Source organism: Pleurodeles waltl, chromosome 1_2, assembly GCF_031143425.1.
Source record: "Pleurodeles waltl isolate 20211129_DDA chromosome 1_2, aPleWal1.hap1.20221129, whole genome shotgun sequence".
Classification (NCBI taxonomy): domain Eukaryota; kingdom Metazoa; phylum Chordata; class Amphibia; order Caudata; family Salamandridae; genus Pleurodeles; species Pleurodeles waltl.
The window spans coordinates 26,882,077-26,904,023 of NC_090437.1; the positions used below are offsets into that span (position 1 = coordinate 26,882,077).

Below are 21,947 nucleotides of genomic sequence, written 5' to 3' on the forward strand. Positions count from 1 at the left end.
CTCACCTCATTCCAGGGAACAAGACCTAAAAAAAAGAAGTGGGAGGACTACCCAAGTTAGGAAGTACGCCAGTGACATCATGGCGCATGACACTGCATGTGGCATCACAGGAAGTGGTGTCACAACCCTTTAACTCACAGGAAGGGACATCACGAGAAGTGGCATTAGATCTTAAGACCTCACACATATGTTTAGCGGGTCTATCATGAGCACATTTGAGCACTCTGCAATATTTAACAAATTAGATTTTGCATCAGGTTATGCCAAAAAAGTGACAGATGCCCGACACAAAATCTGGGCTCATCTTATACATTTATTTTTTAAAACCTTGCCACAAAAAATTAGCAACAAGGAGAAACATGGCGGTAACAGTTCAGCTTCATTGGTTGCAAAGTCTGCATTTTAAAATACCTTGTGGGGTTAAGGCACCTTCTGCAGCAATCTTTGCGTGCCAACTAAATCTCATTGAATAATAATAATGATAAGATAACTCTGGAAGTCACCATATTTACTGAAGAGATCTGTGTTTTGTCTAGTCCTAGTTTTGAATCAAAGTAACATAGAGTGTTAATATGTCTCCTGCAGAGCACATTGAATAACAATCAGAGGACAGATTTTCATTGTATGTAAATGGGTGAGTGGTTTACAGTTTTAACACAGAAATCCTTTTGTTACTTTCAGTTCATACATTTTTAATTCTTCTAATATAGCACAGTAAGCTATGAAGGACATGTGGCTCCTACATCTTGTAACACTAACTTTCTTATGTAGCACACCCTATATATTGATTTACACAAATATGATTTAATGTCAATGTATAATGTATATCTATAATGTAAAGCACAGTGACACCTTGCATTGAGATGAGTAGTGCTACAGTGCTATAAAAGAAAAAAAATAGAGGCATTTAAATTGTTATTTGTGTAAATACTGGGACATACTAACACACCTGAAATTCTTACAGAGCATGCATATCACTTATATACATGGACTGAACAAGGTCAAAAGTGTGTCTCTTTTAAATAACTATGAAGTGATAAGCTGTGTGCCTTTGTTCCCCCTCCATTGCATTTAGATGTGAGGCTCTCAGTAGCTACGAGCCAGGATACTCCAACAAAAGGAGGCCTAATTCCCCTCTACTTCAACCTTTGTTAAGGGCCCAGATGCTATTTGATAGCCCCCTCCCCACCTGCACATTGCTACTCTGAATAAAAGCAAATAATGAGTAGGCCTTGCTGAATGTGTCCCGATGTCTTAAAATTACACCGGAACAAGTTTAGCATATCTTTACGGGGCCCAGCCTCTTGGCATGGTAGACTGCGTCCATACTGTGAAAAGAATGGGTAGATGCTGTCTACCCACTTGTACCTTCAACTTGTGCTCTGTCCCCTTCACAACAATCCACTTTGGCCCCTATGACTAACATATCCCACTTGTTCAGAGCATGTGGTACATGTGAGAGGAACATTTCCAAGGCTCAGAGAAAACCTGCAGAAAAGGACCCAAAATTTCAGATGTATCAGTTTCTTCTGAATTCTGAAGGTCTTACCTCATAAGGGTGGGATCTGGGAGGCAAGAAATAAAAGCCATAATAATAAATTCCATTCTCTCTATATCTCTGGATCCTTAACTGAAAATGAGGGCCGCAGAATGTTACTAGCCCCCTCCACAATGGACCAGCCTCCTGTGGTCTGATATCTTATGTCAACGGATGTACTTTTTGGTAGGTCAAGCTTATGATTTCTTTTATTCTTTAGTATAATTCTTCTGTGGATTTAAAGCCACCCTCTGCTTTTCATTTGTTTGTTTCATTGTTCTTATAACTCCTTGCTTGCTAGTGGGCAGTCCTTCCTCTTTGTCCCTCCTTCTTCTCTTTCATTCCTCTCACAAAGTAGAGCCTAAGTGTAGGATATTTATGCACTGGTTCTTTATCTCTTAGTTCCAGGGACTATTTATTTTCTGCTTGTGTTACACTGTGGGTGCTCCAGGCTGTAGTTGCTTGAATTTTATTGCAACATTCATCCCTCTCACCTCCTCCTCCCAAGCCGGAAAAGACCAACTGTTGTGCTCTGATCGGAACTGTTGTGACAGGAATGCTCTGCAGCTCAATGAGTGCAGGTGCACTCTCTTGTCAAAGAGAGGATTTTGTTAGCTTATGATTAAAGAAGGCTCTACTTTCAAATGTTTCTCTGTTCCTCCACCCATCCCCATGCTCTCATAATTATTAGCTCTGAAAATTGTTGCCCAGTGCACCTAGATATAGCCTTCAAGTGCATTGTGAGTGCTTTGGATTTTGTGTATCTGGGAAGCTTGTGAATGTATAGGTAACTGGTGTTTCGTGTTTAATACCCAAACACATGAATTTCCATTTCTCACTGCGTTGTATATTGTTTCCTAGATATGTATTCATGCCGCTGCATTCATACGACTGCTACACCTGACTTGTGAAATGCTGCTGATCTACTTAAATGGTCTGATACTGGTGGGCCTCAGAGGCTCTGTACAAAGAATTAAATAAAGTGGTTATTAAAAGTTCTTTGCCCTGTCCATCAGGAGAGGATGTCCGCTAATGGGAGGGAGAGCCCTCGCCCTTCCTCCCAGACCCCTTCTCACTTCTAAGATAGAATATTAGACACCTCTGATCACAGATTATTCTACTCTAATGAATGTTCACTGTTGAGGGACACAGCAGGGTGGGTGATGGGTGAGAACCAGGGTACAGTGACATGATGAAGAACAGCACAGAAGAGTGGCACAGGGCTACAGTGTACTCCAATTAAAAACAGCTGCATTAATCAGGCTTGTAATAAACAATAAACCTTCACTAGGAATGCTGAGCAGTGGCAGTCGGCGCTATTTATATTTAACTTGATAGACTCTCATTCTGGACTGCCTGTTGTCTTGTTTTGTGCCAGGGAAGCACTTACCTCATACTGTTGATGGCCTCCGTGAAACACCACAGACTTTCAAGTAGTTTCAGAGTTCTCCTCTAGAGTGCTGGTGGGCCCGGAGCTCACCTGCACTCTCCCTTTGGAGCAGAAGCCAGTTCTCCCCTTGTACACGATTTCAGCCCCATGTAGGGCATTTTCACAAACTACTCCAGCACTGATACTTGTTATACTGATATTGATATACTCAATTCAAAAACTCATATTTACACTCCACAAAATAAATTCAACTTTGTGACATGCACATAATTTGACACCATATTACACTACTCCACACCATACAATATTTTTCCAACCCACACCATGCTGCATTATACCACTCCAAAGCATGCCACATATTTCCACACAACACCACACAATTCCACACAACACAATTCCACGCCACACAATTCTACACCACACAACATAATTACATACCACATAATATATCTCAATGACTGTTAAATCAACTCTACATAATTACACTCTACTCAATACCATATAAATCCACTCTATGCCACATAACAACATTCTACTAAAATACACTCCACACCATGCCACATAATTCCAATCAGCATAATTTCACTCAACTCCACACAGTTCTATGCTACAGAGCTCAACTCCACAGATGTCCATTCCACACCACATAATTCCACACCAAACCACATAATTAAACTCAACAACACAGCTCCACAACACCTCCTTACATCCATTCCATATCAAAGAAATCCACATCATGCTGCAACACTCAACCGCACACCACATAACTCAACACCACAACATGCAACTTCACAACACACAAGACCGTTACACATATTTACACTCCATGACTCACAATCCCAGTCCACATAATTCCACTACACTCAATACCATACAATTACTATCCACATAGTTCCACAGCACGCCATGGCACATAATTCCACTACTCAACTCCACTCCACATTACACAGTTCCACACCACAGAATTCCAGAACAAACTATTCCAATCCAACCCACATAATTCCACTCCACACCACATACATCCACTCCACAACATATGGCTAAAAGAGATTGTCATTTAGAACGCCAATATCTCTCGTTTTGCCAAGACCTAGCAGCTTTCTAAAACAGAAAAAAAAATCTTAAAAGCAAGACCTATTGTCTTTGCCAATGCTTGTTGGGCCTTTCCTGGCTCATCTGGCTGCCTTAATTGATGCGCTCTGCAGCAGCTGACAACGTTGCGAAATGGCTGCGAGCGCATTGATCTTTACCCACTTTATGCTTCTCAAAGGCATCAACAAATTTTACTAACAGGCTCAGAAAGGAGGGCAGAGAGGAAATGAAAGTGAATGCGCCGAATATGTCACACGCGCAGGAAAAATGAAGAATGTACAAAATGTAATTAGTCTTCAAAGGGGTTCTGAATTAATCTCATTAGGTGTCATCAAATAGGAGAGCACACCATAATGGACGAAGAGCTGCGCGTGAGTCTGCTTCGTGTAAAGAAGCTAGCTGGGGACACTGTACACCCGCGCGCCTGCCTCCCGGATAGAGCCCATTTGCTGATGTCTTTATAGTGCGTGTGCGGCTGTGCGCGTATGGAGTCTGCGACCCGTCACAGTTTCCCATGGCAATAATAACAACATTAGTGGTTTACCGAACGCTTTCCACCCACACACGATTCGAAAGCACTTAGTCCCGCATGTGCAGGGCGTATAGAATGAACAGGCCGCAGCTGCCTGAAAACAGTTTACTTCATAAAGATGGGTTCAGGGGAATGGGGGGGCGAAGGGAGAGGGGGACATACGGTGTAACTGTGTGTGCACTTTGTATTAGTTGCCTACCCATAAGTCCCCAAAATTGAGCGCCTGAATCCACCACAATTAAACATTGGCACAAATAACTGCTTAGGCCTGAACTTTAGTTTAATTTGCTCATGAAATTATAGAATTGTGCTGAAGGTCGGAAGCCATTCGCGTTCTTGTCTAACAACAAAGCGCCTCGAGGAGTGGGCTGGAAGGGATGAGCTGCAGCCAGAAATCACAGTGAGATGGGAAGGTAATCGAGAGGTGGTGGCGGAGAGGGATAGGGGGAGCTAGGAGACCCGTCTCACTTTAACCTCTGCCATTAAACTAGGCCACCTCCGTGTTCATACAATGCAATCAGTGGTGGCTGTTATGTCTACCTTAAACCTGCAAATTATACTTTGTTGTATTGACGCTCTGCAAAAACATATGGTACTTTAGGTGGAAAAGTATTCTTGGAATCTTGGGCTGCTATTTGTATTCAAGGACTATGACCTCTAGCAAAAGGAGAAGGTAATACAGACTCTCTGATTGCTCCTGGACAGAATGTAAGTAATGAAAACAATAAATCAATACGTGGCTATTGTGGAAACATAAAAACTTACAAACGATACCACTTTTGTTTTTTGAGCTGCAATAACATGCCATTAAGTAATATGGATGTTGGCATCACCTCTTACTGGTCATGTCCAGGTAGTTAATAACTGATGCTAGGAATGTGGAGGGTGGTTATGCATGTTTAGAGGCATGTGGAGGCTGATAATACATGCGTAAGGCAAGTAAAGACTGATAAACCATGCTGCCTGAGACGTGGGGGCTGATAATAAATGTTGAACGGCATGCATGGGCTGGATATATGGGTTGCTGGACAAGAGGAGACTTTCCATACTAGTTAACAGGGTTGTAGAAATGCGTGATACATGTTTCTGAGCATGGGGAGGTTTGCCTTCTCTGTTGATAGGCCCACTTGGTGTAACATACTACACTTTGACATGTTAAAGAAAGTTCCTCATTGGTGACCTATTGACTATCTTTTCTATATAATTCAAATTTATTTCTATAATGGCTGCTGTACATCACATTGCCTCTCAACACTCTCCGCTAAGGACATCTAACTGTTTATTACATATTTTTTATTTCCTCGTATTTTTACACTGGTGATTTTATATCCCTTTTCCTACATTGCTATGTATATATGTGCTGTGCTCTCCTCATGTGCACATATAATGTTTTGTTATGGCCAATTTCGCTTCTTAAAGATACACCTGCCCTGTACCTAACCTGAACCCATTATTCTAAAGTGTTCTGTCTCCCTCAGGGCTTCTCAGCACTATATCAAAACTGACACAGATATGAAAATATAACTATTTAGATCTTCATTGTCCTTATCCTAGTTGTTGATGGCATGTAGGCATGGTAATACCTCTTTCTTTTGGAGTCTGGCACTACCAGCTGCTTGGCAACTATATGTTAATTATATGTGTTGGTAAATTACATTGCTTTCAAATGAGCACATGTAATTTGACAAAATTGGCTTTGTCTTTAAAATCACATTAGGTTTTAATAGATTTTACTTGCCAGGGTGTTTTAAAATGCACAATTTCTAATAGTTTTCTGAAAATATCCTTGATTTAGAATTCAAAACACTGTGAAATTAGTTTTTTTAAACTCCGTATTTTTATTCTCTGTGTTACTGGTTGTAAGTTTCAAAAAGCATAATTTTAAACCAGTTTTATGAAAATAGTGGCAGATCGACAAAAGCTACTGATCCAATGCCCTTCAAAATGCCAAGCGTGGCATTGCTTATAAGAACAATTGGTTCAGCGAACACTTCAAACTCCTATGAAGAAGTCCTTCAATCTTTATCATATGTTACCAGAGTTACCAGTCAAAAGTGCTTATAAATGCATCATTTGGCACTACCCTTTCCAAGAATTCTTTGTGAAGAACACCAAGATCTCTCTGCAAGGTGTTTTTAACAAATTTTGTGTTTTTGGCAGATTTATAGGACTAACGCACTTTCGTTGACTTTCAAATCTGCCGACCACTACATTTAAGAACAACAAATTATGTATTGTGGAAACTACTGTCATTACAGTCAAGATCTTGAAGACTTCTATTTTTTCAACATCTTGATGTTATTAAAATTATATATATATATATATATATATACATATGTACAGGGAGTGCAGAATTATTAGGCAAATGAGTATTTTGACCACATCATCCTCTTCATGCATGTTGTCTTACTCCAAGCTGTATAGGCTCGAAAGCCTACTACCAATTAAGCATATTAGGTGATGTGCATCTCTGTAATGAGAAGGGGTGTGGTCTAATGACATCAACACCCTATATCAGGTGTGCATAATTATTAGGCAACTTCCTTTCCTTTGGCAAAATGGGTCAAAAGAAGGACTTGACAGGCTCAGAAAAGTCAGAAATAGAGAGATATCTTGCAGAGGGATGCAGCACTCTTAAAATTGCAAAGCTTCTGAAGCGTGATCATCAAACAATCAAGCGTTTCATTCAAAATAGTCAACAGGGTCGCAAGAAGCGTGTGGAAAAACCAAGGCGCAAAATAACTGCCCATGAACTGAGAAAAGTCAAGCGTGCAGCTGCCACAATGCCACTTGCCACCAGTTTGGCCATATTTCAGAGCTGCAACATCACTGGAGTGCCCAAAAGCACAAGGTGTGCAATACTCAGAGACATGGCCAAGGTAAGAAAGGCTGAAAGACGACCACCACTGAACAAGACACACAAGCTGAAACGTCAAGACTGGGCCAAGAAATATCTCAAGACTGATTTTTCTAAGGTTTTATGGACTGTTGAAATGAGAGTGAGTCTTGATGGGCCAGATGGATGGGCCCGTGGCTGGATTGGTAAAGAGCAGAGAGCTCCAGTCCGACTCAGACGCCAGCAAGGTGGAGGTGGAGTACTGGTTTGGGCTGGTATCATCAAAGATGAGCTTGTGGGGCCTTTTCGGGTTGAGGATGAAGTCAAGCTCAACTCCCAGTCCTACTGCCAGTTCCTGGAAGACACCTTCTTCAAGCAGTGGTACAGGAAGAAGTCTGCATCCTTCAAGAAAAACATGATTTTCATGCAGGACAATGCTCCATCACACGCGTCCAAGTACTCCACAGCGTGGCTGGCAAGAAAGGGTATAAAAGAAGGAAATCTAATGACATGGCCTCCTTGTACACCTGATCTGAACCCCATTGAGAACCTGTGGTCCATCATCAAATGTGAGATTTACAAGGAGGGAAAACAGTACACCTCTCTGAACAGTGTCTGGGAGGCTGTGGTTGCTGCTGCACGCAATGTTGATGGTGAACAGATCAAAACACTGACAGAATCCATGGATGGCAGGCTTTTGAGTGTCCTTGCAAAGAAAGGTGGCTATATTGGTCACTGATTTGTTTTTGTTTTGTTTTTGAATGTCAGAAATGTATATTTGTGAATGTTGAGATGTTATATTGGTTTCACTGGTAATAATAAATAATTGAAATTGGTATATATTTGTTTTTTGTTAAGTTGCCTAATAATTATGCACAGTATTAGTCACCTGCACACACAGATATCCCCCTAACATAGCTAAAACTAAAAACAAACTAAAAACTACTTCCAAAAATATTCAGCTTTGATATTTATGAGTTTTTTGGGTTCATTGAGAACATGGTTGTTGTTCAATAATAAAATGAATCCTCAAAAATACAACTTGCCTAATAATTCTGCACTCCCTGTATACCATACATGTGGGGCTTTCACTCATATCTAGTCCTCCACTGGTCTATTTTTGTGTCATTATCGCTTTTCTTCTGCTCACTACGGTATGGTGCCCACGTGAGCCATTGGCTAACTTCACTGTGGGTGACAGCATTTTACTCTTCCACTAGGAGCGCATCCACACACAAAATAACTCCTTTCAGGGCCACGGATGTGCGTTTTCAGAGACAAAAAATAATTTTGCCTTTCGCCAATGTTTTATTTATTTATTTATATTTGTAACTAGTGAGGGTCCAGCAGGTTGTTAAACAATAACGTTTTTCAAAAAGCAAGACAAAACAAAACACTTACAAATCCAAAAGCTCTGCAGCCAGTTCCACGCCTAATGGCCTCCTCAATTCTCTTTTATCAGTGCAGTAAGGCTGGGCAGTTATTAGGGGTCAATTATGCCCTCTAATAAACAACAAACAATGTTTTTGGTGGCAGCAAAAAAACCTTTGTGAGCACCCCTGAGCTAGTGCAATATTAGAGTCCACATATAGCATATAACCAGCAGAAAACTGAGAAACTGTGTCACCACACTATGTATCACAATACATTCTAGCCTGAATAATACAATACAACTCTGGAGACACAACTGCAAATGGGAAATGATAACTTACAGAGCTTCAAGAAGGCAAGACAGATCATGATCTATATCAAAAATGTTGTGAAAGGAAGAGTAATACAATGGAGGTGCTGCACATATTTCAGAGGAGGTGAGGATCTAGTTCAATGTGTTGTGTGGAGAACAGGTGTCATAGAACTTGCCTCTCATTAGGGCATAGAGTATCACATTCAGCACCTTAGGACCCTCACGGGTGAGTAGTGCGCTTTACAAATTCCTGATTGATTGATTCAGTTCAGGAAAACAAATTGTTAAACAATGGGGGACGAGGGGCCTCAGTCATGGTATGAACTGCAGCTGGGCTCCCTTAGAGTCAAACCCATCTGTTACCTAATGCGTAAATATGTTTATTTGATGAATCCTGGGCTTATCCTAGGTAGTTTTCCACAAACATCTAGGTCTTTCTCAGAAAATATTGCATGTTGTATAAATTGCAAATCTAAAGTAAAGTAACAGTCAAGAAATATCTTGATAGAATTTCAAAGCCAATTTAGTTAAGAAAAATAATAAGTAATATTTATATCACTCTAAAACAATTAAAAGAGTGTATAGCGATCAGAAGTTATTAAAATATATAAAACCGTCACATAGAAAAAAACAGCAGGCAAAATCCAATAAGAGGTTTCTCCACAATGTAAAAAAAAAAAAAATTATACCGTTGCAGAAAGGCAACGACTTCTGACAGTGCTGAATTACAGAATTCAACGTTAGGGAAATGGCAAACAAGAAAAAAAAAATTACAAAACATTCTCATGATTACACTGCCTGGAATCCTGCGATGGGAAATGTTTGTAAATTCTTCACCCTGTCATAATTCTTCACACCTGTGAGGCAGTGGCGGCTGCCACTCAATGGGTTAATGGGCGGGATGGGGGAAGGAGAATGGGGATGTTTAAAAAATGATTAAAAAATGTTTTAAAAAGGCTAACCTTCGGGGGAGACACATTCGTCTCCCCACCGTCGTAGTCCTCTTCCTCTTCCTGGCTGCTCACAGGCTCCCAGCCAATCACGACGCTGCTATCACCAGCATGACAGTGTGATTGGTCTGAGCAGCCTGCTTTGCCCCTCAGACTGGGAGTGGGAGCCTGGTCATGTTCTCCACTCGGCTGTGCAAAACAGCCAGGTAGAGAATATGCAAAGTGCGCATGACTGTTTGGCTGGCCCAACATGGCCAGCCAAGCAGACATGCGCTCTTTGCGCAGCAAAAACCCTCCTTCAGCCCACTCCTGCCCCTTACTCCCAGGAAAAATAAAATTATAATAACATCGCTTTATTATTATTTTATTTTTCGTTTCCCCACAATCCAATGGGACAATGCTCCTCCACCTTAGCGGAGGAGTCGCCCCTGCTGTGAGGCAGTCAACCTGCAGTAAACTTGCGAGTGCCCCTAATCCATGACAGAGGAACAGTTTATATTGAGAACATGATTTGCTCTGAGTATTATTTCCATTAAAATGTGATAAAAGCCTCTGTCAAGTTTTTGACTGTGGTGTGACACAAAATGAAGTGCCCCTGAGGTTTTCCAAATCACACACACATTCATTGGCCTTGAGCTGAATAGCCCCCTTCCACACCTTGCTGTAAGGGCTTTAGAACCATATGTTACGTCCCTGGTTTCTGACATTTGCCCTGCATCATACCAAAGCTTTCCATTGTTAAAGTTTGCGTGGGTACTTGTGTAATGCAACGCAATTTAGCGCTGAACACACATTTAAAATGGCGGGTCAACTGACGCTATTTTTTGCATCGTGCAGGTTCACAGGCGTAACTTTAGAAAATATGGGTTTAAAACTTTATAATATTAAAGGATATAGAACAATTTGAATGATTCCACACCATTTTCTGAAGAAGGACTGTGGTCGCTAACATGCTGAGGCCACGGCCTTCCTTTTTCATGAACTAATTACACAAACTCAGAGAACAACGCCTAATAATACAGTAACATCACTAGCTGCACAAGAATAAAGCACATAATTGCAAAATATGGAATGCCACTGCAACAAAGTGTGCCTTAGGCTACTTGTTCTTATTTAATCGAAATTTGGAAGCAAGCACACTCTTCAAGTGTGATGAAATGACAATAGTTTGTAAAAGTCTTCCTCTATTTTTTCAAATATTCGACACATCTAGCATTAACACCATTATTTGTTCTAGTTACCAGGCGAGACTGCCAACTTTCAAGACTTTAAAAACTGCCTTACAAAATGAGGGAATGGAAAAAGCAAATTTCAAAGAGTGGTGATCAAAGGCATAGTCACAGGGTTAATTGATGAAATCAGCAGTGATGGAAGCTGATGGTAAGCTCATTTGTCAAGAGCAATGGATCTATAAACGGACCCGGCATCGCACTGATTTTGACTAGAAGTGATCTATGCAACACATGCCGAAGCGATTTATGGCACATTAAGACTTGGCTGCGAAACCTTATTGAGGTTATGGTAATCAGTGAAGCAAGCAGCGACGACCCAGCTTTTTAAAATGCTTGCCGTGCTTTAAAATATTAATCACCACATCTCTGCGTCTGTGCAGGAATTTCTCAAATAAAGGTCATGCAAACAGGGTTTCCTCAGGCTCCTGTACTCCCCTGTCGTCTGTAGGATGTTGCCCATTCCATAAGTGTGTGGACATTTGGGATGGTCCAGACGTCTTTGCGCCTCATTGACTTTTTGCTCTGGAGTGGTAAGTTTCATCACCAGTGGGAATGGCAGATTGAAAACAATCTTTGTCCTCTCAGGAATATTTGTGAAAGCCACTGTGTGCAACAAAGGGCTGGAAGTGCACACTAGAAACCACAGCAGCACATCAAGGACTGGTGAGATGTGATCACAGTGAGCAGGCGTATCTTATAACACCACCAGCTGCATCAGCAACAGTGAATATAAGCCTTGTCGCAGACCATAGATGGAGATATCTTCATAGTACCTTGCTGATGTAGCGATCAGTCAACTGCCGCACCAAAAATGATGAGGGGACAAGCTGCAGACATGGCATGGAGATGAGCTCACTTTCCATTGCTAATGTAGAGAGCGGCCTCATTTTACAACACCTCCAGATGCATCAACAATATTAAATATAAGCCTAGATGCAGTACATTGATAGAGATGTGCTACACACAACATTGTCCTTTCTAGTGGTAGTGAGCAGTCACATCCTACAATATTTTTTAGCTATTCAGGGATGGTGATGATTGCCCAAAATACAGAGTCCCTTCTTGCTGTTGCGAAAAACCACGTCTTACAAGCCACACGGCTGCATCCACGACAATGAAAATAGGTCAGGATGGAGACTGTGAATGGAGATGTTCTCTGAACCTCTTGTTGATGTAGCTAGAAAACCCACCTAGCACATTAGCAGCTGTTGCACTCATAATGATGGTCAGGCAAGACACAGACATGTCATAGGGATGCCCTCGTTGTCCTGTGTTGCTGTATTGACCTACCTCATTCAACAACACCACCAGTTGCATCATCAGTAGTGAATATAAGACTAGATTCAGACTGTTGATGGAGACGTGCTCCACATAGTCCATTGTAGCTGTAACAAGCAGCTGCATCCTACAATAGCATTAGCTGCTGCGTGGCTGATAGTGATTGACCACAGTGTAGACAGTTGATGCAGATGCACTCATAATCTGTTCTTGCTGCTGCCAGCAGCCGCATCCTACAAACCATCCAGCTGCACCAGCGATAATGATAATGGGCCAAGCTGGAAGTAGCAGATGGAGATTTGCAGACAGTCCCTTGTTGCTATAGGGGGCAGCCACATTCCACAGCATCTTCAAGATAAATCAGCAGATGCGCCAAGATGAAGATCATTGACAGATTCACATTCATTGTGCCTTGTTGCTTTAGCAAGCAGCCACATTTTACAGCACTTCTGCCTTCTGCAGCTACGTTAGCGAGAATGTAGACAATCCAAAATACAGACCACAGACGGAGTGCTCATTGTCCCTAGTTGCTGAAACAAGCACATTCTACAACATCTCTAGAAGCTGCACATTGCTTAGTCAAGATGCAGTCAGATTATGAGGATGTGCTCATGTTCCATGATTGCAAGTTGTACAGAACAGGGTGGGGTATCTACCACAACCAGTAAATAGCATTCCTCTGACATGAAATATTTACCTGTTGGGGGAATACCTCTTACTTTAAGTTTTCAGACTGGAAATAAGCAAAACACGCAGGCCCAGATTTATACTTTTTGCCACAAACCTGCATTAGAGCAGGTTTGCGTCAAAAAGTATAGCGCCAGCAAGCGCCATTCCAGGACACCAGCTGGGCGCCATATTTAAGGAATGGCGCAAGCCGACGCTAAGGCCCAGTTAGCGTCAAAATAAATGACACTAACCGGGTAGGGGAGGCGTAGGGCAAACTGAAGGTTGTGCGGGAAAGAATGGTGCTAGTTAGGTTAGAGTAAAAAAAATGACTGTAACCTGATTAGCGTCATTCTTTTGACACACAACCCCCATGGACATGACTCCTGTCTTAGTAAAGACAGGAGTCATGCCTCCCAGCCCAAAGGCCATGCCCAGGGGACTTATGTCCTCTGGGCATGGCCACTGGGCACGGTGCCATGTAGGAGGGGCCCAAGTTAGACCCAACTATGGCGCTTTAAAACAAAATCAAAACTCTTACCTGGACTTACCTGGGATGGGTTCCCCCATCCTTAGGTGTCCTCCAGGTGTGGGTGAGGATGGGTGGGGGTGTCCCTGGGTGCAGGGAAGGGCACCTGTTGGCTGATGGAAAATGGCCCACAGGTCCCCTAACGCCTGCCCATACCCAAGCGTTAAATAATGGCGCTAAGCAGGCTTAGCGCCATTATTTAAGGCACTCCTCCTGACGTGCGTGATTTTTGCACAGGAGGATAAATAAGGCACAAGGGCCTTAGAGTCATTTTGTGCCCGGGAACGCCTTCCTTGCATCTCATTGATGCAAGGTAGTTTTCCGCAGGGAAAAAATTACACTAACTCCAATATTTTGATGCTAGATGGGTCTAGCGTCAAAATATAAATATGGGGTTAAGTTGGCGCCGGATTTGCGTAAAAAAATGACGCAAATCCGGTGCAAACAGTGTACAAATATGGGCCGCATATTTAAGACAATGAATTCTTATAAATTTGCGTTGGCACAGTGTGAACAAACTTTTTAATAAAAATGGAACACACAGAATTTGTAACACTGATAGTCAGCACAGGGCTTATCTTCCTAAATGCAGCATACAGCACAGCACTTCCCAATATCCTGTTAGTCAGTGTCCAAGCATGTTTTATTTTTATAAACTAATGGATAAAAATAGATTCTTCTCTCGAGGGATGAAACCTCCCGGAGCATGTTCTCCCCAGCTGACAGTCCTACATTGGCGGCATGGAGCTGGCTTTGTTCAAAATGTTACAAGCTTTTCACATTCTTTTCGTTTTCAGTGTGCTGACATCACCGGGCCGAGCTTCCACAAACCTGCAGCAATTCAAGGGCAGACATGGGTCTATTTTGATGGGTTTATATCAGTGGAAACATGAGGGGCTTGCATTAAGGCAGCCATTTTGCAAATGTAAGAATCTAAGCAAAGGACATTGTGCAGACCCGTTGCCACTGTTACTGCAGGTAACACGAAGACGTAGAAATAGCTATGGAAAATGAGAGGAACGCAGCAGTGCTTAATTTGTAAAGTTCATAAGCACAGGCACCCAACGTTTTCCATAGGAACCTGTCGCAGGTACGGCTGCATGCTAGAATTGCTGAATAACAAGGCTGTCTTGTTTCAACCTCATGTCTCTTTCTTCCACAACCCTACTACGTGTCTGTCTCTTTGTCTCACTCTTGCTGGTTCTTTTTCATATCAGTTTTTTCTTTGTCACTGCTTTCCTATTTTTCCTTTTCTCCTCCTTCCTCTTACTTCCATTCTCTCTCTTGATTTGGGTCATTAACTACATAATAAACAAGCAGTGGCAAATCCAAAAGGTTTCGCCGATGCCAAATCTGTTGGTTTTGTCAATGGTTTTTTACATGCTGTGCAGCGCAAGCAAATTTGGAGTGCAAACTGCTGTGTGACATGGTGTAAAGTTAAAAAAAAATAATAATAATTGAACAGCACTATGATGTGGACAGCATTGATCGCTACATAGCATATTTGTTTTTTTACTTTAAGTCATGTTGCACAGCAGCTGGAGGAGGGCTGGGGAGGGGACGCTAGGGGGAGGGTGGCAAACATGTAAAAAACACAGAGTGAGGGTCCAGCAACATGAGTGAGGGGGTTAGGAAAGACATTGGAGAGCAGAAACAGGTCAAAGGTGCGGGGTTTGGGTAAAATCACTAGTAGCAGGAGTAGAGCAGGGAGGAAGGTGTCACTATGGGTAGCGGAAGGATGACACTATGCAGAGCAGGAAGGAGAGCAGTAAGGAGGATGACATCATAGGCAGCGGGAGAAGGGAAAGGGTGAAGAAGAGGGAGTGCAGATGAATGCATTCGCTAAGAGTGTATGCCAAAAACTAAAAAAGCACGAGTCTGTGATCAGTGGAAGGACACTGGCCACAGGAAGCTGTGCTTGGTCAATCCAAGAAGACCAGGAGAAAGCTGAAAGCAAGGAGGAGAAGCTGACCAATAGGAAGCAAGGAAACAAGAGTGGTGTATGAGCTAACCAATGGTAAGTAAAGGTAAGCAATGGGTTGGCTCTAAGTCCTTTTAAGATTTTTTCTATACAAGAGATTTCACAAGCAGAGTGCAGGCTCTGTGCAGGCGAAACCTAAAAATATGTCCCAATACCCAAAAATGGGCGCTGGTGCCCACCGCCTGCAACCAAAAAGTAAGGGCAGTCTATGGCACTGGGACTTTCACGAGAAGAAGATGACTCATGTAAAGAACCAAAAATGCATGTATTGAGTCTGCTCCTCTTTAGCCTGAGATTTAGCCAAGATCTCAGAAAAGAAATGTAAAGGTATTTTTCTCATTTGTATGCACATGAGCCCTTCATATTTACAACTGTTTGACAGTAGTGTCTTGTCTGTACCTTTGAAGTACATTTTTGGTGAATTAACCAATGCTAGGACACAAAAGGCAAACCAGATACGGACATCAGGAACTAGGGTAAAATATACCAGTGGTAGAGAAACTGGTGGCCCTATTACAGAAAATACCCAGAGGGTAAATGGTTATTTGAATTTGATTCTTGTGTCGCTTTGGCACTTTGGTATGATAGAAGGGACTGCAAATGCTTGTGTAGCCACTTCCATATTATGTATCACACCAGCACACATTTTGCTCTGATGCAATCATAAGGGGGCACTCCCTCATTTCAATGGGGCTAAGGCCCATGCGAATGAGGGAATAACTTGCATTTGCACCTACACCATATTACAGATACCGGTGCAATGACAAAGAAGCCATAAGGAGGAGCACTGATTTGTACCCTCACATAAAGGTATTGCACAATTAGTGCATCTCAAGGCTTCATATGAGGGAGTCATGGTGGTCCTAGGGATCCTGCAGACATCCCCTGAAGGTGTGTGCATTAACGTACTGCACCTGCTTGCTGGAGAACCCTGATCCTCTTCCAAAGTGAGGTTGGTTTGTCTCCAGTAAAAACTGAGTTGACTTTCAAACCGTGGCTCTGTCTTTTACTATGATGGTCGATACAAGAATGTCACATGATGGTGCAGTAGAAGGTAAAGGAGAAGTATGAGGCACTGGGGAAGGGAAATACATATAATCCACCTCTTTTCAGGAAAAAACAGTGGTGGTGATGATGGTGTTGGTGGGGATAGGACAAGACAACCCAGCACATTCCCCTCACCAAAACGTTAAATAACCTAAATGTTGATGAAAAAACCTAATACACTTTACTTCACATCTTCCTGGATTGAGACTTCTGCATAGACCATACACACAATGTTCAAGCAATACATTTTCTATCTCTCTCTCCCTCTAACGTACTTCAGACCAGTTGCGACTCGCTGCGCTTTAAAGGGGGGGGGGTATTTAATTAAAAAATATATAAAAAATAAAGAAAATCTTATCTCCTCCTTTGCCACCGCTCCTCTGTCCCTCTTTGCTCCAGGCTGCAGGTACAGCCTCCCAGCCTGCCCTGCGGCCAATCCTGACGATGCTGAGAGCAGTGTCAGGATTGGCTGGGAGCTGTCCCAGGCTGACTTGGCGCCTGTACAGGCTCTCTCCAGACTGTCACTGTATTGCCGGGCTGGAGACAGCCTACTGTGCATGTATGTTTGGGTGGCCCGAGACGGTCTGCCAAACATACATGCGCACTGAGGGGAGTGCTTGGTGCACTCACCTCAGTGGTCGTCACCCCAAAGGCCCACCCCTTTACAAGAAAACAATAATAAAACAGTTTATTATTGTTTTCATGTAAAGGTTTTGCAGCTGTTGCTGCTAGAGGGGGCGGCGCTCTTCTGCCCTAATGCAGGAGCCGCCCTGCTTCAAACATCCTACGATGAGGCTACAATCACAGAGGGCTTAGCACCACATTAGAGGCCTCATTATGAACACCCTTTCCTTCCATAGGGCCCATAACAGCAGAAACCAGCCCCATTGAAATTTTGAGACCACAGGACCACTGTGGGAAGTTTTGTTTCACCCGCTTAAAGCAGAGGAAACCTTACAGTAATATTCCGGGGCAAATCAAGTACTTACTGAGAGGACTGGACCTAGGTTTACAGATTTCCTCAAGTAATTCCTCATTTATGAGGGGATATCCTGGTCCTGCTTATAATCGCCCAGTAGCTCTACCCCCAGACTTAATGATAACCTATATATTTTCAGATTCGTGGGGGTGGTGTTACTGGGAGGATTGCCAGGGCTTCATAGTGGGACTTCACATGCTTGAAAATATTGCCTTTTAGTGTGTGTTCATCCCCAGCTTCTACCTTCTCAATTCTAAGACAATTAGCAGGAGGTCAGTTTCCTAAATGGAACAAGCCAACACTGAACCAACAGAGAAACAAATGATCGGTACATCAAATGGTGAATTCAGAAAAGTGGTACAACCCATATTTTCAATATTTACTCTGTACCAAGGCGTGGTAAATAAGTTTGTAAAGTGCAAAAACAGTCTTTCGAAGTAAATGATAATTATAACATAGTTATATTCAGATTTTCTCTCCGCAAGTTCAGAACTATTAGTCTTATCAAGGGTAGTGAGATGCTCAAAACCATTAAAAGGCATAAACGCTGTTGTCGAATCTTTACTACCATAAGCAGGGAAAAGACCCAAAATGCTCCGGCCACACCCACCACCTCATCCAAAGATGCAAGAGACACTTTTCAAATGTTCATTCTTTTGCATTAGTCATATCTTTGTAGCGCTGAAATGCTTCACAAAGTGGAGAATGTCGTCATGATGCACAGAAATAAGACCATATTTTTTTCTAATAAAACCTTTTCTGTAGTTTTAAGACCGTATTTTTTAAAAACACATTGTTTGCTATAGTTTGGCAACACGTTTACACTATAAATACATGTTTTAGTATTATCTAATGTAATATAATGTAATCTAACATTTAATATCGTATCAGTTTAAAAGTTGATAAATTGGTTTGGCCCCGAAAAGATTCTGCAGCTGACGCACTGACCCAGCATGCACACCTTACTGGATTGGTGGCAGAATACTGTTCCCATAATATCATCTGACATTAATATTGCGTGCTAAATATCGTCCACAAAGATATCATCCCATTGCAAAAAACAATTGATAATCTACCGACTATAGACAATATTTTTGTAAATGATAGTTAAGACACAATATGTACCTTAGGTTTTATTTCTGTAGAAAAAAATCTGACACATGACCAGAACAGGATACTTCAGGGTTCTTTGTGTATGTTTTATTTTAAAAACTGCACAGGGGACATTTTTCAGAACTTTTTTTGTTGGTCATTTCACAGAAGATGATGGAAATTGTCCTTCATCAATTGGCTGCTTTGTTATTGGGCTTGGTACCTGATCCATGTTTTCCTCTATGAATTCTCTGAGGTATCCTCCCATTGTATTCTTGTTGATCTTACTGGTCTACAACCTCTGCTGGCACTCTTAAGTTTCTTTAATTCTTCACTGGTTGTTAGGCAATGGATGCTCTGGGACTAGGTTTCTATCACTTCACCTTCTTGCGGATCAATTTTTTTTTACTTTTCTCTCTTGGTGTGACATAGAGACTTTCTAGCAAGTCCTCGAGGTTTGGTGAACATGTTGGTTTAGTCTGTAGCATGATGTATTTTTTTGGGAAAGTCAGTGTTATTTACTTAAGATGTCTTACCAGAATGATGGATGGCTGTGTCATGTGATGGGATGAGACTAGTGAATGGCAGAGACGTAGCTGAGATTGTCCTATAGTACTGAGATATGATTCTGGCGCAAACCATTGATTGTTGATCTTTTAACTGGAGCACTAGAGCACTGATCAGAGTTAATGGTTCTGTTGCAGCAATAAGACAGCACAAGACCCTGAATTCTTCTTTCACTCTCAAGCTTCAGCTGAGCATCTTTACTGGATATGACTACTTATAGATTATAGTAGATTAAAAAGGCACAACTGTGATTCCTAACATCGAATTTCACCAATTTTGTCCTTTGAGAAGCACACCTAAATCACACCTATAGGTGCCAACAGGGAACTCTTGAAGGACTTCATTACATGTTCCATATTAAACCTGATGGGGCTAACTACTTGCCCACCCCAAAAGGATTTTACAATAAGTGGTAACTTCATAGTCCTGTAGCATAACACTAAATTATGGAGCTCCCCTGCAGAATGTGAGGAGGGGCCCCAGAGTCTCCCATATCTCACAGACATTCATTGACCGCAGACTCAAGGGTTTGGAGGCCCCCGAAGGGAAGCACTCTCCCTTATGTTGAAGGAGTCGCAGGGGCCTGAGTTACACCCCAGTGTTATTCTGGTGCTTTTGACCCAGGTACTTTGGACGTTATAAGTAAACCCTGGGGGCAAATAATGAATAACCTGGGGAATTGGTTGCTGTATTCGTGTTACAACCAGCAGTTCCTGTTTTCTTAAAGAAGCCTTGCTGTTCAACTTGCAACAGGGGTAATTTCAGCTCCAATAGAATTACCAACACCGATGGTACTGTTAACCACAGGAAACAGCAAATATTGAGCCATTTTCCAACCCACTTGTAATGAGATACTAGTTGTCTTTCTGCTTTCTACTAAACAAATAAGTACTGGATGGAATACTTGAATTAACCTAAGCCACTGCATGCCAGTGTTTTGTACACCATGGGGGTCATTCTGACCCTGGCGGTAATTACCGCCATGGCGGAGGTCGGCGGTAGCACCGCCAACAGGCTGGCGGTGCACCGCTGGGCATTCTGACCGCGGCGGTTCAGCCGCGGCCAGAAACGGAAAGTCGGCGGTGTCCCGCCGACTTTCCGCTGCCCTTGAGAATCCTCCATGGCGGCGGAGCGCGCTCCGCCGCCATGGGGATTCAGACACCCCCTACCGCCGGGAACAGGATGGCGGTAGGGGGTGCCGCGGGGCCCCTGGGGCCCCTGCAGTGCCCATGCCAATGGCATGGGCACTGCAGGGGCCCCCGTAAGAGGGCCCCAAAAAGAATTTCAGTGTCTGCCTAGCAGACACTGAAATTCGCGACGGGTGCAACTGCACCCGTCGCACCTTCCCACACCGCCGGCTCAATTCTGAGCCGGCGTCCTCGTGGGAAGGGTGTTTCCCGCTGGGCTGGCGGGCGGACTTTCGGCGTTCGCCCGCCAGCCCAGTGGGAAAGCCAGAATGACCGTCGCGGTCTTTTGACCGCGGAGCGGTCTTTCGGCGGGAACCGCGTGGCGGGCGGCGACCGCCGTCCGCCGCGGTCAGAATCACCCCCCATGTCTCCTCAGTTTGGACCTGGCTGTATGCAAATCACTTTTGACCCTGCTCCAATGGGAACAGCCCAGCCCGAACTGCAAGGCCAGGTACTTGATGAACTTGACCACAAGCAACCTAGGACTGGTTTCACCCTTGTTATGGGCTCATCTGCTGGGTATAGCTTAGCTGCAGTGACATAGGGGGTGATTCTAGGTCCGGCGGGCGGCGGAGGCCGCCCGCCAGACTTCCCCCACCAAAATACCGCTCTGCGGTCGAAAGACCGCTGAGGGTATTTTGGGATTTGCCCTGGGCTGGCGGGCGGCCGCCAAAAGGCCGCCCGCCAGCCCAGGGCAAATCAACCTTCCCACGAGGAGTGGGAAGGTGCGACGGGTGCAGTGGCACCCGTCGCGTATTTCAGTGTCTGCAAAGCAGACACTGAAATACTTTGTGGGGCCCTCTTACGGGGGCCCCTGCAGTGCCCATGCCATCGGCCCCCCCTACCGCCATCGCCATGGGGAGACCCGCCAGGAACAGGATGGCGGTAGGGGGTGTCAGAATCCCCATGGCGGCGGAGAGTGCTCCGCCGCCATGGAGGATTCTGCAGGGCAGCGGGAAACCGGCGGGAGACTGACGGTTTCCCGCACCTGACCGCGGCCGAACCGCCGCGGTCAGAATGCCCTGCGGGGCACCGCCGGTCTGTCGGCGGTGCTCCCGCCGACCCTGGCCCCGGCGGTCTCTGACCGCCGGGGTCAGAATGACCCCCATAGTGTGCACAGGACCTACATCTGGCTACACTGTTTCCACACAGGGGGGCACACAAAAGTATACAAAAAATTATAGATGGAATGCTTGGATTACTCTCACCAACTAATAATAATTCTGGGCCTCATCCCAGTCCATCACTGTTTAGCATACCATGTCACCTAAGTCTTAATCCAGCCAAATGTAAATCAGTCTTGACCCTGTTCCAATGGGAATAGTGCAGCCCAAACTGCCAGACCATGTCTTCCCTATATGGGAACAC

At 43.5% G+C, this 21,947-nt stretch overlaps 1 protein-coding gene across 5 annotated transcripts in view; it reads right to left on the reverse strand.

Moving 5' to 3' along the window:
• The window catches only part of EPHA5 (EPH receptor A5), a 647,731-nt gene that overhangs the window by 347,073 nt on the left and 278,711 nt on the right, over nucleotides 1-21,947 (reverse strand). The window lies entirely within an intron of this gene.